This window comes from Leucoraja erinacea, chromosome 1 (assembly GCF_028641065.1).
Source record: "Leucoraja erinacea ecotype New England chromosome 1, Leri_hhj_1, whole genome shotgun sequence".
Taxonomy (NCBI): Eukaryota; Metazoa; Chordata; class Chondrichthyes; order Rajiformes; family Rajidae; genus Leucoraja; species Leucoraja erinaceus.
The window spans coordinates 96,869,308-96,888,188 of NC_073377.1; positions in this window are offsets into that span (position 1 = coordinate 96,869,308).

Sequence of the window (18,881 nt, forward strand, 5' to 3'; positions counted from 1 at the left end):
ACGGCACGTCTTTCCACCCGCACGGGGGGAAAGACAGCCGCCTGAACAGACCTGCCCCCCTGCTCGACTCCACGGAGGAGCGTTCCATCTCGCGGGGGCAGCAACAAGGCGGTAGGACCGCTTACCGGGCAGTCCGCTACCCTGACACCGCGTCCGAGCCCAGCCCCGCTAGCGCCTGAGCAGTGGGCTGGATGTAAAGCCATGGAAGAGGCGTCCGGCCGGTGGCTCCGACTTGTCGGATGGGGATGTCTCTCCACCCAGGCATGGAGCGTGCAGGAGGTGGGCAAAAGCCTGACATCAGCCATCACATCGTTTTTCCTCGTTCCATGGACAAATATGGAGATGACCACAACCTTCGTAAACAAGTCATAAGACCTGCCATAAAATCCTACATTGCGGGGTTGTGCATACCCCAGCCACTGAGCCAGACCCACTGCTCTGTGGCAAAAACCTCACAAAGCATATGAAGGACATGCAAGAGGTTTTACAAAACTTTCGGCTCATGAGGGCAGGGCCGGGACGAGTAACCAAAAACAGTAATTCCTACGCAGCAGCACCCCATCGCGTCCATCAGTCAACGTCTACCATATCGGACTGATGAAAGCTCGGGGTCCACATTTTATCACCGAAAGTCTTCTTTAGACCAGGGCCCAGAGCGGACCCCATGGAAAATGTGCCACCCCCCAACGTCACCGCCACGTCAGACGATGTGCAACACTCGTTGGACCAGCAGGAAACAGAAGAATACCCATAACCATGGAGGTAGGTGGGTCTGGTTCCTACCAGCATATAGAGTAATACTAACACATGGGAGTCTATCACGAGTGATCAGTATATACTCAATGGCATTAGTGAATACAAATACAATTCATACTAGAAAAATTGCCACCAGGTCAACATTCACCCCAGAGGGTATTTTTCCCCTCTCCGTTAAAGAAACAAGAGGGACAAGCTGAACTGGTGAGACTAATTACAAAGGGTATCATGGGAAAACCTGAACCCTTGCAATTCGTATCAAATATATTCACTAAACCCAAAAAAGATGGTGGATGTCGCATCATCATTGACTTAACTTCACTAAATATGTTTGTTAAGTATATACATTTCAAAATGGAACCGGTTGTTACTGCCAAACAACTAAATTACAAAGGATACTTCATTGCAAGCATTCATCTTAAAGATGTTTACTATTTAGTACCATTCAAAAGGATCATCGCAGATACCTGAAATTTATCTGGATGGGGCAGCTATAGCAGTTTAAAGCGTTACCCAATGGGTTCACATTAGCCCAAGACTGTCACCAAGACACTAAAACCAGCTCTGGCAATATTCAGAAGACAAAAACATATTGTCATGGCATAGCTTGATGATATCCTAAATGGTAGGCAAGACCATGAATTTGACTATGTTAGCTGTTCAGCTACCAAACAGTTATTTAAAACCCTGGGGTTGTCTTACATCCAGATAAATCTAAGTTGAAGCCATCCACTATCATGGACTACTTGGGCTTCACAATTAATTCAGTCTACGTGGCTGTAACATTGCCAAGAGACAAAATAGTTGAATTGGCACAAGCATGCAACAATTTAATGGTCAACAAACTACCAACTACTCGACAAGTAACAGAGTAATTGGGAAAATGGTAGCAGCATTTCCGGCTACATAATTCGGACCTTTGTACCAAAAACGACATACAGGTCATTATGATCGTTTCATGAAGTTACCCACTGAAGTAATATCAGAACTACAGTGGTGGGCAAAAAACATTTAACATAGTTTCAGCCTATTATCATCACTAACCCTACATCAGTTATCCAAACAGATGCCAGTGCTCAAGGCTGGGGAGCAACTAACTCTATATCCAGCACAAGTAGTAGATGGACTAACCCAGAATCATCGTTACCACTTACACTGGGCATTAATTATCTAGAGATGTTGGGTGGCTTTTATGGTTTAAAAGCATATGCATAAATATGCATCACTTGCATGTACGGTTATAAATAGATAATACTACGGTGGTGGCCTACATTAACCATATGGGCGGCATATCATCGGTATTGACAAGTTGGTCAACACAATTTGGCAATGGTGTGTCCAAAGACATATTTGGCTATCAGTAACTTACCTGCCAGGTAAGCTAAAATACAGTGGCTGACACGAGGTCACGTAAATTTAATGACAACATTGAATGGATGTTAAAACCCCCAAAACTTTTTTCACAAAAGTTAGCAAGCAATATGGCACGCCAGATATCGATTTATTTGCATCAAGGCTAAATCACCAGGTACCTATGTATGTCGCTTGGGAACCAGACCCTGAGGCAGCAGTGGTAGATGCGTTCGCGCTGGATTGGAGAAATTCCTCTTCTATTTATTTCCTCCCTTCTGCCTCATCAGTTGGAGACTACGCGCAATACAAATGGACTCTGCTTCAGGTATTTTGATAGTACCCGACTGGCCTACACAGCCATGGTTCCCAATACTCCATGACATGGTTGTTGAAACTCCAATGGTATTCCCCAGTGACCCAGAGTTATTAACACCCAGTGTTGGGCACAAGCCACCCGTGCCATGAAAAAAATCAAACTCCTGGGTTGCAGATTCTGCACAAACCACTTCTGGGACTGGGATTATCATAACATACCTTCGACACCATGTCAGCATCCCTTCAAACATCCACTAAAAAACAACACTTGTCCAGCATCAAAAAATGGGAGAAGTACTGCTTGGATACAGGGACCACCTACTCACCCGCTACAGTTACCAACGTACTGGAATTCCTGGCGAACCTTCACCACGACGATGGACTCAGCTACAGAGCCATCAACACAGCTAGAATTGCCCTGCCTGTCTATTTAAAACCAGCTCCAGGACAACAGGCCATGGGGTCCCACCAGCTGGTGGTCAAACTAATGAGGGTATTTACAACTCTAACCCCCTAGACCAAGGTACACCCATATATGGGATGTCAGTGTGGTCCTGACATACCTCGGGGGATGGCCACCAGCCAGATCCCTCAACCTGGAACCATCTATGCTCAAAACACTCATGTTGATGGCACTTGTATCTGCACAGAGGGTCCAGTCACTACACCTTTTGTGACTGGACACCATGCACACAGCTCCAGACCAGATCTCTGTCGTTATCCAGGGAATGATCAAACAGAGCAGACCAGGAACATCTAATCCAGTCGTGGAATTCCGGGCTTAACCGCCAGAAATACGGTTATGTGCCATGACCCTACTATCCTACATAGACACAACCAAAATACTCGAGGGAGATGAAAAGCCTTGTGGGTCAGTCATAAAAAAACCTTATGGTCTGGTGACGAGCCATTTGGAGATGGCTCAAGTAGGTGCTAAAAGCTGCTGGGATAAAAACTAACATGTACAAATTTCATTCCACCAGGGCAGCATCCACGTTGACGGCTAAAAGAATGGACGTGCCTATGAACCACATCCTGGCTACAGCAGGATGGTGGAAAGACATTCAGAAATTTTATAATAAGCCATTGGCAAAACCTGTTTTATTTGCAGGAAAGATTTTACAGACTGCAAATATTTAATTTAAGCCCAGGGGAGCAATTTAATTTCTTTGTTGTTATTGTTAAAAAATACCATTGTGTTTTTCTACAAACAGATTCATTGGTTGGTTACGATAACACACTTCCTCCCTCAAAGACTTCGGCAGTGATGTAGTAATAACTGTTACACGGTTTGAAATCACAGAGCTTTGAAATCTTCACGGAATCACTCATGTGACTCCGAAGTAAAATAGTAAGATTAAACGAGAACTTACCAGTTTGAAGTTTGATCTGTATTTTATGAGGAGTTACAATGAGGGATTACGTGCCCTCCGCTCCCACCCTCAATAATATGGGTAAAATTCATAAACTGATGTCTCCTTATCTTTACTATGTTTACTTCAATAACTGTGTCTATCTGTGATTCCACACCGCTGCTTTGAAGTATGCCGCGCATGCGTGCTGAGCGGGTTCTTCACGTAATCCCTCATCGTAACTCCTCATAAAATACAGATCAAACTTCAAACTGGTAAGTTCTCATTTAATCCTGCTATTTTAGATGATCAGCCATGATCATATTGAAAGGCGGTGCTGGCTCGAAGGGGCGAATGGCCTACTCCTGCACCTATTTTTCTATGTTTCTAAACAAATTCATCTCCAAATTCCTAGACCCAGGACTCGACTCCCTTCTATGCACCAGGGTCCTTGACTTTCTGACCTAAAGACCGCAATCAGCATAAGGTATTTATCGCTTATCAGGATAAGCGATAAATACCGTTTATGATAAATCTCAACACTGTTCACCCCCGAGGCTTCATTCTCAGTCCTTTACTATACTCCTGCATCTATCGCGACTGTGAGGCCAAGTCCAGGCCGCCTTTAACATTTCAGATTTTATTTTTTCAGTCTCCAAACTTCCCATTCATCTTCTATTAGCAGGATACAGCCTCTGAAGTAGATCTGCAGGCCTACACAGACAGGGAGACCAAGGAGTTGGAATCTGGTTCTTGCTGGTCTCAGAACTTTTAAGTGAACTGATGTAACCCAAGCAAGCTGTAGGCAAGGCATTCACCCATCACCCTCCTGACTAGGCAACAACATGATGTATATGTTTGTATTGTGTACGTGGTCCAGTGCAGTGTGGAGAGGCAGCGAGGTTGATCTAAGGAGGCATTAGGCTAACTGTAGTGGGTCCGGATCCTTAATAAGTCAGGAGTTAATGTGCCATAACCAATCTCTCAAGCACTTCTTCACCTCTGTTGTTATTCCACTGATCATCGAGGCATGTCACCCTGCATATTCATGTCTTCATCGATTCATCGATTGATTCAGCGATCATTTCACTGAACATCTCTGCTCAGTCCGCCTTAACCAACCTGATCTCCCGGTTGCTCAGCACTTTAACTCCCCCTCCCATTCCAAATCTGACCTTTCTGTCCTGGGCCTCCTCCATTGTCAGAGTGAGGCCCAGCGTAAATTGAACAACACTTCATATTTTGCTTGGGTAGCTTACACCCCAGCGATATGAACATTGACTTATCTAACTACAACTAGCCCTTGCTTTCCCTCTCATTTCATCCCGTCTCCCTTCCCAGTTCTCTCACCAGTCTTCACTGTCTCTGACTACATTCTATCTTTGTCCCGCCCACTACCCTGACATCAGTCTGAAGAAAGGTCTCGACCCGAAACATCACCCAATCCTTTTCTCCAGAGATGCTGCCTGTCCCGCTGAGTTACTCCAGCACATTGTGTCTACCTTCGATTTAAACCAGAATCTGCAGTTCTTTCCTACATATTCATTTATTCATACCTACCATAGAAACGAAAGCATTTGTAAATGATTTGTAAATGATTTGTAGAGTATTTTGGAGAGCATTTTTGTCCACAGCCAATGGACTCTCATGAGAGACTACCCAATTCTGAAGAAGGATCCTGACTTGAAATTATCAACATCCTACAGATGTTGCCAGACCCAGCGAGTTCGTCCAGCACTTTGTTTTTCATGCCAGGTTCCACATAGATTACTTTCCTCCACAGCATATTGAAAAATAATGGTTTACAGCTGGATAAGTGCAAAAATATTGGTAACATAAAATCTGGACCAAAATCAAAAGAGAGGTACAGAATAGTATCTGCAAGTTCTTTATAACCAACTAAGGTGGACTCCATTCAATATCTGATAACATTCACAGGAAATAATTTGGGAGGTAGGATAAGAAAAATAATCGTGAATCAGAGTGTTTGAAGTGAAGCTAGTTCAAATAATTTGTGCAGATCTTTCTGTTTCCTTGCCTCCTGTGAGTCATTTGACTTTTCATTCACATGAAATCCAATGTACAAATGTAATTTGATATATAAACAGATGAAAACATTATTCTGTAGATCAGGTAAAAACAATTGATATTTCAGTTCAATAACCCTTTGGTACAGGAAAATTAGAAATTGTTATTGCAGACAAAGTGAGGAAGGGAACTCAAAGAAAGGTTACAGATTTACAGCATCTACAGTTTGATGACAGATGCTGATGTAGTCATTAACCTAAAACAAATGCTGCCAGCATTGGTTTTTATTTTGGATTTGTATGTTTTATTTTGATGTTCAAATTAGGAAAACTATTCAAAACTTTTTGCAACTATGATTTATAAAACCAGACCAATTTTCAGAAGTTAGACACAAAGTGCTGGAGTAACTCAGCAGAACAGAATGTAAATAATCCAGAGAAACTGCAGAAGGAACACATTTATGCCAGAACAGATCTTTCTGTTTCCTTGCCTCCTGTGAGTCATTTGACTTTTCATCCACATGAAATCCAATGTACAAATGTAATTTGATATATAAATATTGGGAAGGGGGGAGATGCAGCGAGACCTGGGTGTCATGGTACACCAGTCATTGAAGGTAGGCATGCAGGTGCAGCAGGCAGTAAAGAAAGCGAATGGTATGTTAGCTTTCATTGCAAAAGGATTTGAGTATAGGAGCAGGGAGGTTCTACTGCAGTTGTACAGGGTCTTGGTGAGACCACACCTGGAGTATTGCGTACAGTTTTTGGTCTCCAAATCTGAGGAAGGACATTATTGCCATAGAGGGAGTGCAGAGAAGGTTCACCAGACTGATTCCTGGGATGTCAGGACTGTCTTATGAAGAAAGACTGGATAGACTTGGTTTATACTCTCTAGAATTTAGGAGATTGAGAGGGGATCTTATAGAAACTTACAAAATTCTTAAGGGGTTGGACAGGCTAGATGCAGGAAGATTGTTCCCCATGTTGGGGAAGTCCAGTACAAGGGGGTCACAACTTAAAGATAAGGGGGAAATCTTTTAAAACCGAGATGAGAAGAACTTTTTTCACACAGAGAGTGGTGAATCTCTGGAACTCTCTGCCACAGAGGGTAGTTGAGGCCAGTTCATTGGCTATATTTAAGAGGGAGTTAGATGTGGCCCTTGTGGCTAAGGGGATCAGGGGGTATGGAGAGAAGGCAGGTACGGGATACTGAGTTGGATGATCAGCCATGATCATATTGAATGGCGGTGCAGGCTCAAAGGGCCGAATGGCCTACTCCTGCACCTAATTTCTATGTTTCTAACACTAACCCTAAATTTGCAAAGGAATAGCTCTTGACATTGACCTCAAAGAAAACTGCCCACGATGGTCGACCATTGTTTTTTTGTGTGGATTTCCCATTTTCCTTATTAGTCCACACAAACTTTGGCATTCAACAGCAGTGAAGGCTTATAGATGGGTAGGCAGACAGGGAGTTCTTGTAGACAGCAAAACAAATGACCAGAGCTAGAATTGTTAACTGATTTTTAGGCATATTTATATGATAAAATAAAGATTGGAATGTACATGCAAATTTGTTATAATCCAGAATTATCTATGAAGAAAAAATAGTGGTTAATATTTAAATATTCTCAAAAGATTAATTAAACTCCACACATAGAATTGTTTTTTTCAGCTTAAGTTTACAATGAGGCATAACATTTAAAGGATTTTATGCTGAGAATAAAACAGCAAAACATAAGTTTTTGATAATAGTTTTTATGATCTAGCGAAGCTCCCACCAACAGCAGAGGGCGCTGGGCCTCACTCTGACAGTGGAAGAGGCCCAGGACAGACAGGTCAGATTGGGAATGGGAGGGGGAGTTAAAGTGCTGAGCAACTGGCAGATCAGGTTGAAAAGCTGGAGTTAAGGCGGACTGAGCGGAGGTGTTCAGCGAAACGATCGCTGAGCCTGTGCTTGGTCTCGCCGATGTATTTCAGCGAAACGACTGCCAAGCCAATGTTTGCTGAAATACAACGGAGAGACCAAGCGCAGGCTCAGCAATCATTTCACTGAAATACATCGGCGAGACCATGTGTTTGTGTCTACCTTCGATTTAAACCAACATCTGCTGTTCTTTTCTACACATTAAGGGTGTAGTGTGTTATTGTCTTATTACAACCACAAGACCATTCAGCACATTGTGTTTATGCCAGCTCCCAACAGAGCAGTTTAATCAGTCCAACTCTCTATTCCCTCCATATTTTCTCTATCACCCTTTTCTTCTTGTGTTCTCTCTTGTATGTAAATCAACCTCTTTGGTTCTTTTATCACCTACCTAGAGGCATTCCACTCTGGCGTGTGGAAGGAAACCTGAACATCCGATGGAAACCTCATGTGGTCCCGGTGAGACTGTGCAGTGTGGACAGAGACAGCACCCAATGTCAGGTCACTACCTGATCCCTGGACATGTGAGGCAGCAACATTAACTGCTGCACCACCAGGTCATTCCATTGTTGTTGAACACCCTAACTTCTGTATGATTCCAGAATAACATAGAACATAGACCCGCACAAAAACAGGCTCTTTGGCTCACAATGTCTGTACCAAAGTTGATGCCAACTCTACTCTTCTGTGCTTGCACATGATAACTATCCCTCCATTTCCTATCCATCTGCCTTTCCAAAAGTCTCTTAAATATCACTATCTTACCTGCCTCCTCCATCACACCCTGCATCCTGAACCAGGCACTTAACACCCAACGTGTAAAAACACTCGCCCCTCTCGTCTGAGAGCTATGCTCACTAGTATTTGATATTTCCACCATGGGGAACGATTTTCTAACTGTCTACCAAGGTATGCCTTTCTTAATTGCATATATTCTATCGGATCTCCTCTCAACCTCAGGCATTCCAGGGAAAACAATCCAATCTGTTCAATCTCTCCATGTAGCTAATAACCTCTAATCCAGCACCATTCCAGTAAACCTCTTCTGCATCATTATTCAAAGTCTCCACACCCTTTCTGTAATGGGGTGACCAGAACTGCGTGTAATACTCCAAATGCACCATTACCAAAGCCCTATAAAGCTGCATCATGACTTCCTGACCCGTATATTCAAACGCTTGTTCAATGCTGATCTATATCCCACTGTATACTTTGGCAGCCTTCCTCACAATCCGTGACCCCAGCAATCTTGGTGTCATCTGCAAATTTAATTATTTATAAATTATTAACCCATTTATATTTACATCCAATTCATTTATATATTTCATAAACATCAGAAGTCTCATCACAGATCCCTGCGGAACTCCACTGGTCAGATCTACAACCTGCATATTGTCCTTCCACCACAACCCTCCGTCTTCTATCAGTAAACCAATACTTAATCTAGCAATGTTACAAAATGTTGAGATTTAAAAAATCAAGTCTGTAATTTATCCCATCAGATAAAGCATAAAAAGAAGTTTAATTTGACACCTAATTCACTTTCATATCTCAAGTATTTAAAAAGTTATGGCCATTTTCATACTCGGAAATTAGCATCTTGTTCCCTATTGATTTTCTATGGACATAACAAAAAAGCTGTGATCGTGTGCTGTCAAAAGGCCATAACCTTCTTAAAAATTAAGAGAACTGAATGAAAGTTTCAGTTATCGTAGATTGAAGCATTCTGAAACAAATATAAAATAATCTTACTTGGATGACCTGAAATTAAAACATATAAGGGCCGAATGGCCTACTCCTGCACCTAATTTCTATGTACCTAATTTCTATAATTAGTTAGTTACCCAAGTGTAGCTAATTTCAAACTTCAATTACTAGATCTAAACATCTATCCATTTCTTAATAAATGATTAACATTTTTAAATAGCCCAAGTGTCCAAATAATATTCATAAATAATTCACAATAAAACATGATTTTGAAATCTCATTTACATTAATTTATAGGCCAAATGGAAGGAATTTAGTGTTCAATTGCTGTAAATTAAAGTCCATTTTAAATCGGCTTTCTAGTGGGTTCCTGTGAACGCGCTGGTTTAGAATGTTCACATTGTGCTAGATTTGTGCCCTCAAATGCCCTGAAAAATACTGCAGGATATAAAGAGCCCAAAATGAACTACTCGCTATAGTAAACTTTGTATAAAGGGTTCTTAAGAAGCCCTTTTTAATGTAAAAATAAGCTACATACCTTCTGTATACAGCTCCATGCGGCCCTGTGGTTGCGTGAGGTCGCGGGTTTAGAGAGTGATTTTTAAACTATTATAACTATTATACAAGGCCATAAAAACTAATAATACCTTTTGCGACGGGGTCTTTCAGCGATTTTTCGTTAATGATTTACTAGGCTGAACATCTTCGATTGGAACAGCCTAGTGAAAATCGCGTTTTAAACCCGCCCCCTCTAAACAGCGCCAAAATCGCGCACACGGGCTGGGACAGATTTTCAGCGACGCTTCAGGTACGTTTTGTAACATACCTACTTAATCTATATGACAAAAGTGACTATTAATCTTCTGGATTAGCCTGCTATGGGAACTTTCTCAATTGAATGTCTAAAATCCATGTGGACAACATCCACCGCCCTACCCTCACTGATCACCTTCGTTATCTCTTCAAAAAGTTTGATCAAGTTAGTACGGGACGATCTGTCATGAACAGCCATATTGACCATTGTACAAAGCCATAGTGACTGTTGTACAAAGCCATACTGACTGCTGCGCGATCTGAGACATTTCTGTTCAGATGGACTATTTTGAAGTTGATTAGGGAATTCTTGTGGTGAACTGTTTTGATAGCTGTAGGTCTTTGATCACTTCGGTTTTGGACCCCAATACAAGGCTGCATGCCAATTCAAGTACAGCCCCGATGTTAAATATTAGAGACATTTATCCCAACGTCCATGACTACCTGTGCTAGTCCCAATTGCTTGCTAAATCCTGTATAAATCGCATCTACCATCCTGCCCTTGTCAGTCCTCTTGGTTATCTCTTCAAAACCTCAGTCAAATTAATGACACTTGATTTCCTATGCACAAAACCATGTTCACTATCTCTAATCAGTCCTAGCCTTTCCAAATGCAGAAAGATCCTGTTTTTCAGAATCTCCTACAAGTAACTTTCTCACCACTGATGCGCAGTTCGCCGGCCATAGTTCCTGGCCTTATCCTTGCATTCTTTATTAAATAAAGGCACCACATTAGTGATCCTCCACTCTTCCGGTACCTCACTGTGACTAAGGAAGCTACAACAATCTGCCAAAGTCCAAGCAACTTATTCCCTTACTTTACAAACTATCCAGGGGTCAGATCTTGGACAGATCTTTGGGATTTACCAATGTCCTAGGGAATATCCTGTCAGGACCTGGAGACTTATCCACTTTTATATTTTTCAAAAGTGTCAGTACTTCTTTTACTTTGAAACTCATAGTATCCATAGCTACTCTACTCGTTTCCCTTACCTCACATAATTTAATATCCATCTCCTTGGTGAATACTGAAGAAAATAAATTGTTCAATATCTCCCCCATCTCTTTTGGCTCTGCAGATAGCTGTTTCTTATTCTGCTTTCCCTCTTGGGTGCATTCCTACATCCATTATAGTCCTCAAGGGACTTACTTGAAACCAGCAGCATATACCTAACATGCCCCTTTCTTTTTCTTGACCTGTCTCAATATCCTTCATCAATCAGGGTTCCAGATCCTACCAGCTCTCCTTTCACTTGTGCAGGAATATGTAGGCCCTGAGTTGCCCCTATCTCACTTCCAAAATCTTCTCAATTGCCAGACATCCTGTTACCTGTCAATAGTCTCTCCCAATCAAGCTTTGCAAGTTCCTGCCTAATGCATTAAAAATGAGCCTTGCACCGACCTACAAAGCAATATCACCTCAGGGAGGCACATTAATGGCAAGGGTGTCTTGTTGAAGATAGGTGCAAATATCACTGAGTATTCCAGTATTGAATGTATAGAGATTGTATGAAGAGATTAGACAGGTTTTGTTTTGTGTCAGAAAAGACATAATGCATGGAAGTAACCCAGTGGGACAGGCATCATCACTGGAGAACATGGAGGTGATTTTTCGGATCGGATCACATCTCCGTGGATCCAGTGGGGGTTAAAGTTGAGGTTTATTGCAGGTGTGATTGAGTGAGGCCCGGAGCTGTGGGAGAGACAGAGTAAGGGCCTCCTGGTGCCGGCACCAGCGCACGGCAGCCAGTATGCACCGCAGGTCACGGACGGTGAACTGTTGCGAGAACTGGTGGATTGAGTGTAAGTACCTGAAGTCCTGGTTGGTCTGAACTGGGAGGCCTGGAAGTGGAGCTGGAAGCCACGTGGCGGAAGATGGCAGCGCAGGCAAATGCTGGGGAAACACATGTGGCTGTGTCGGCAGGTCCAGGTTAGAACCTGGTCATAGAGCAGGAGATCAGCAGGGATCACAGAAGGGGAATAGTGAGAGAGTCTCACAGATCTCTGGGCAGAGAGAGAACTTCAAAGTAGGGTTAGCTTGAGGAAAGTTTGCAGTGGAGCGGTAAAATGTAAACATAAGGAAGGGCAGTTGATGGTTTACCCCCAAAACAAAATCACAAAGTGATGGACATTGGTGGAACAGGTTAGAGGGATATGGGCCAAACGCAGGCAAGTGGGACTAGCGTAGATGGGCCATATTGACGGGTGTGGGCAATTTGGAACCAAGGGCCTGCTTCCGCACTGTAGGACTGTGATACTATGAATCTAAGTACCAGGTGGCGCCAGCAATGGCTGCCTCGCCAACAGTCTGCCTGTCCCTTCCTTCTTTTGTTGTGCGTTTGTATGTGTTAAATGTACGTTTTTATTGTTCTTTAGCTTGTCCTATGTGGAGGGGTGGTTGGGGGAAACTTTTTCTAATCCCTTACCTTGATGGAGATGCAATATTTTTCCATATCGTATCTCTGTTCGCACTGCGGCCTAACATCGAGGAGTTAGCGGCCTTTGCTTCAGACCGACTTCGAGAGCTCCACTGTGCAGGGCCTCTTAGAGGAATTTTATCAGTGGGTACAAAGTTTCTTTTGGGCCCCCTTCCCTTCTCCATTAGTCATCCTGTTTTTATCCACTATGGTTTTATGCCATGAGCAGTACCCTGTAAGGCCAAAAGGGTATGGAAGGAGAGAAAGATGGAATGGAGCGCTCTGTTGATTTTTTGCATTTGAGGCCTTATGCTCCTATAATCCCTCCATGATAAATAGAAACAGTGATGGAAATGGATTTTAGGAACTAGGGGTACTCTAAGGAAGGAAGGAGGGGGGGGATTTTTTTTATGTGTGGTCATATCCATGTAAGAGTACAAGAATGCATAACTTGTTTATTGGAATGGAATGCTATTTATTGTCATTCAAATCTAGGTATGCACGAAATTTCATTTCTACAGTTTTTTACATTACAAAAAAATCCAAGTCCAACACTGAACACAGTTTACATAAGCATCCATCACAGTGAATCTCCAACACCTCCTCACTGTGATGGAAGGTAAAGTCTTTATCTCTTCCCTTTGTTCTTCTCCAACTGCAGCGTCGAGTCGAACTGGGGCTCCCGATGTTAAAGCCCCCGGCGGGCGATGGTAAGTCCTGTGACCGTTTAAACCACGCCGGGCGATGTTAGGCCCCGGCTCCGAGTCCTTTAAACCCCGCCGTTCCAGAGGGAGAAGTTGCCGTTGCGGAGCTCGGAAAAGCGGTCTCCCACCACGGTCCTGCGAGCTCCAATGTTACTGGCCTTGCGGCCGGTGCCTCCGAACTCGAAAGACGTGTCTCAGCCATGCGCCACCACAGCTCTTCCCGTGCCGATGATGGCCAGCTCCGCGATGTCAGCTCTGCAGGCTCCGCGACTGGAGCCCATAGGTTAGTCCCAGCCGTGGACTGGAGCCCATAGGTTAGTCGCTTTCTTTCTGCATGCCGTTTCTTTTACACACCTTCTGCCACTAAGAAGCCATGTCCTGACATATTCTTCGGGGGTTGAATTTTGACAGAGGAGGTCCCACCAACTTAATAAATAGAAGTTGAGAGATGATCAGTTTGAAGTCGTGCACGTTGTGGTACATGCAGAAATTCATGCCACTGAAGCTTCTTTCTTTTATTTTTCACTTAAATTTTTATTGATTTTTAAGAGATATTTTCAAAACCGTGCAACACCATCACCATAAATAAAACAAAGTAAGAAAAATAGCAATCAAAATTAAAAAAAAGTAGATGGGGAAAAAAAAAAAAGAAGTAAATAAATAAAAAAATTGGAATAAGACTGTGTGGTTCACTTGCCAAATTAAAAAAAGAAAAAAACATTACATTGATTAGTTATCTGGAGATAATTCAACATTCATACAAACATACCATCTAGTTCTATATAACGCAATCTTCCCATATCTAGCTCGGCATTTATCTAATTGGTGTCATGGCTCAAATAAACAGTCCATTTTTCCCATATCTTCTCAAATGAATTCTCCTTGACTCTCAAGGAATATGTCAATTTCTCCATAATAAAGATGTCTCGCACAATTTCTAACCACTGTTCCTGTTTTGGACTTTTTTCATTAAGCCACTGCCTGGTAATGGCCTCCTTACTTGCTGCAAGCAAAACTTTAATCAAATATGTATCTTCTATTTTTACACTATCTTTAATACGCCCCAGATACATCACAGGGCAGGTATTTGGGATTTTATAACCCAAGATATTATTTACAGCTGCATTAACTTTTTCCCAGTATGGCCTTATCTTTCCACAGTTCCAGAAAATATGCGAGTGGTCTGCCTCCGTACTCCCACACAGCCTCCAACAGTGTTGTTGGACAGCAAGTTGTCTGCTTTTTATTTTGGGTGTTATAAAAAAGCGAGATAGATTCTTCCAGCAAAATTCTCTCCATACTAGTGAGCTTGTGGATGAACATTGTGTTTCACACATTTGATACCATTCTTCTTCTGTTATTTGAATCTTTAATTCTGCTTCCCATTTTGTTTTTATGTAGAGCGTTGATTCTCCCCCGCTTTCCACCAGAGCTTGGTAGAAAGCAGAGATGACCCGAAACCCCTTCTGTTTGTATGCATCCACAATCACCTTGATCACATTATTTGAAGTTTCATCTAGTTCTGGCCTTATCTCTTTTATAAAGTAGTCTCTTAATTGCAAGTATCTAAAATAATCTTTGTTTTCAAGACCATACTTTGACTTTAAATCTTGGAAGCTCATAAACTCGCCATTTTCTGAAACTGTATACATTGCCGTTATGCCTTTTTGTGCCCATTCTTTGAATTTTGAATCATACACCCCTGGCTTAAACTTTGAGTCATATGCGAACCACTTCAATGCGTGAACCCCTCTTTTTAATTTGTATTTTTCCACTATAACATTTCATATTTCTAACGTAAATGCTACTATTGGATTCCTAGCATGTCTCAAAGCCCCTCTCAGATATTTGTCTCCCACCAAAATGTGGGTCTGGTAACCCTGTATCTCCCTTTCTCCCAGATGAGATTGAAAGAATATTTGAAGAAGACTATAAGAAACTCTATTCTAAACCACCATCAGCTGACGAAAGGACAATGAGAAGTTTTCTTAACTCACTTGATCTGCCACCCATTGGTGAGACACAAAATAATACCATTACGTCACAATTTACGGTTAAGGAGCTGGAAGCTGCAATCAGTAGACTTAAGGCTAGTAAATCACCAGGCAGCGATGGGTTTCCACCAGAATGGTACAAGACCTTTAAGAAAGAGCTAACACGTCTGCTCCTGTCTTGCTTTAACTGGACCCTTAAAGAGGGCAGGGCTCCCACCTCATGGAAGGAAGCAATTATTACCATTTTACCCAAGGAAGGCAAAGACAAAGAGCAATGTAAACATTTCAGGCCAATCTCAATTTTAAATGTAGACTACAAACTATTTACCCCAATCATTTGCAAAAGACTCGAGACTTTTGTACCAGATCTGATTAATGAAGACCAAACTGGATTTATTCGGGGGCATCAAACACAGGATAATATTAGAAGGAAGAACCCTCCACATTGTGGATAATGCTCAAAAAAAGGATACAAATATGGTCCTGGTCAGTTTAGATGCAGAAAAAGCCTTTGATAGTGTTAGTTGGGTATTCTTATATGAAGTACTGAGGAGATTTGGTTTCAATGAAGAAGCAATTCGGTGTATTAAAACAATATATCAGGAGCCTACAGCTAGGATTAAGGTAAATGGAAACATATCAAAATGGATCCAGTTAGAGAGGGGCACAAGACAAGGATGCTGTCTTTCTCCTACTCTCTTTGTTTTGTATATTGAACCCTTAGCACAAGCAATAAGGCAGAGAGAAGACCTGCAGGGGGTCAAAATAGGGGGTAAAGAACATATAATTGGTCTTTTCGCTGATGATACATTATTTTTCTTGAACGACCAGATATATGTCTCCCAAATCTAATGAACCTATTTGAAACATATGGATACTACTCGGGGTATAAATTGAATATAACAAAAACACAAATTCTTTCATTCAATTATTCTCCATCCCAACAAATCAGAGATGCATATAATCTGAAATGGAACTCTAAAACGATGCAGTATCTTGGTGTAACTATAACCAAAACACTTTCCAACTTGTTTGAAACTAATTATAACAAAATTGAAGAAAACTTCGAGCCTGCACCGCCATTCAATATGATCATGGCTGATCATCCAACTCAGTATCCCGTACCTGCCTTCTCTCCATACCCTCTGATCCCCTTGGCCACAAGGGCCACATCTAACTCCCTCTTAAATATAGCCAATGAACTGGCCTCAACTACCCTCTGTGGCAGAGAGTTCCAGAGATTCACCACTCTCTGTGTGAAAAACGTTCTCCTCATCTCGGTTTTAAAGGATTTCCCCCTTATCCTTAAGCTGTGACCCCTTGTCCTGGACTTCCCCAACATCGGGAACAATCTTCCTGCATCTAGCCTGTCCAACCCCTTAAGAATTTTGTAAGTTTCTATAAGATCCCCTCTCAATCTCCTAAATTCTAGAGAGTATAAACCAAGTATATCCAGTCTTTCTTCATAAGACAGACCTGACATCCCAGGAATCAGTCTGGTGAACCTTCTCTGCACTCCCTCTATGGCAATAATGTCCTTCCTCAGATTTGGAGACCAAAACTGCACGCAATACTCCAGGTGTGGTCTCACCAAGACCCTGTACAACTGCAGTAGAACCTCCCTGCTCCTATACTCAAATCCTCTTGCTATGAAAGCCAACATACCATTCGCTTTCTTTACTGCCTGCTGCACCTGCATGCCTACTTTCAATGACTGGTGTACCATGACACCCAGGTCTCGCTGCATCTCCCCCTTTCCCAATCGGCCACCATTTAGATAATAGTCTGCTTTCCCGTTTTTGCCACCAAAATGGATAACCTCACATTTATCCACATTATACTGCATCTGCCAAACATTTGCCCACTCACCCAGCCTATCCAAGTCACCTTGCAGTCTCCTAGCATCCTCCTCAGACCTAACACTGCCCCCCAGCTTAGTGTCATCTGCAAACTTGGAGATATTGCAAACTTGGAGATATTGGCTTCAATTCCCTCATCCAGATCATTAATATATATTGTAAATAGCTGGGGTCCCAGTACTGAGCCTTGCGGTACCCCACTAGTCACTGCCTGCCATTGTGAAAAGGACCCGTTTACTCCTACTGTTTGCCAGCCAGTTCTCTATCCACATCAATACTGAGGGTATTTAGGGTCAGGTCCCTTCTTCAGGCATTTTATAAGGGGCTGGGCAAGATCGAACATTTCATGTATTTAAATATGTTTACGAATATTACTAGTAGTGTGGGAGAAAATTCCATGAGCCATACCCAAAAGTAGAAATGTAGAAAGTTACAGTGCGTTAAAAACATAAATATTACGAGCTTTGTAGTCTCCTTGTACCAATCAAATGCCAAATTCAAAATTCTGTATTTTGAAAATGTGCAAAGCAAAAAGTAGCATGTTCTCTAGAAAGGCTTACCCTAAAATAATTGATCGGAATGGTGTGATTTTCAGTCAGGACGTCTGTTTCATTTAGTCAGTGAGCTCGTGGTCCGGAGTTCTTCTCCATTACCCCTCTGCACAAAAACAAAGAGAGCAGCAGAGAGAGGGGCCGAGCGGCACAGCAGCACAGAGGGAGAGAGGGGGGTGCAGAAGGGTGCAGAGGCACAGCGGCACAGAGGGAGAGAGGGGCACAGAGGGGCAGAGGGGGGTGCAGAAGGGCAGAAGGGTGCAGAGGCACGGAGGCAGGGAGGCAGAGAGGCACAGCGGCAAATAAAATAATGTAGAATAATAAAATAACGTGACTCTCTTGAATTGTATTCAAAGCAACGCGGTGTCATTAATAATTGGTCTGAGTAATACATTTACTGAGGAATGTGTATCGATTACATTTTTACATATTCTGATTCACATTTTTCCCCTCTAGGCAGAGAACATCTTCACTGAACATTTTATGTTTTATTTCTCGACTTATTACTGATTAAAGTTTAAAAAATCAAAAGACTTTGAATTAAAAATGACCAGCTTCAACTGATGACATCACAATGGCTTGGCTAGCAGTGATCAGCTTCACTGAAGATTTCATCCTATATTTCACAAATTCGCAATTAAAGTTTTAAAAATGCCAACTTTAACAAGATTTTTACTGTTAAAATCCTTTCTCACAGCTTCCAACACACTTTGATACAATGTTGCAACACAGAAACACTCTGAACATTTCACCTCACAGGAGGGGGAGGGTGAATTGCTATTGCAACATGCAGGAGATGTGCAATTGGATTTTTTTTAAGCCCACTGCTGAGGTAGGCAGGGGAGTGCTGGAACCTTACGTTAGGGGACGGCTTGAGTCGGAAGACCACGGCTCCACACCTCCCGTAGGAGCTACGGGTAGGGAACGGGTACATGGGGCAGCAGATCCATTGGCTCTGCACTTGATCTAGTTATTAATAAAAAGTTAAAAAAGATAGATAGGCTTAGTAATTACTTTAAATGAAAAGCTTTCCTGGCCTTTTTTTGTGAAAAAAAATCGAATCACAGCTTGAAAATGTATTGTTCTGGCAATGTTTGATTCAATAC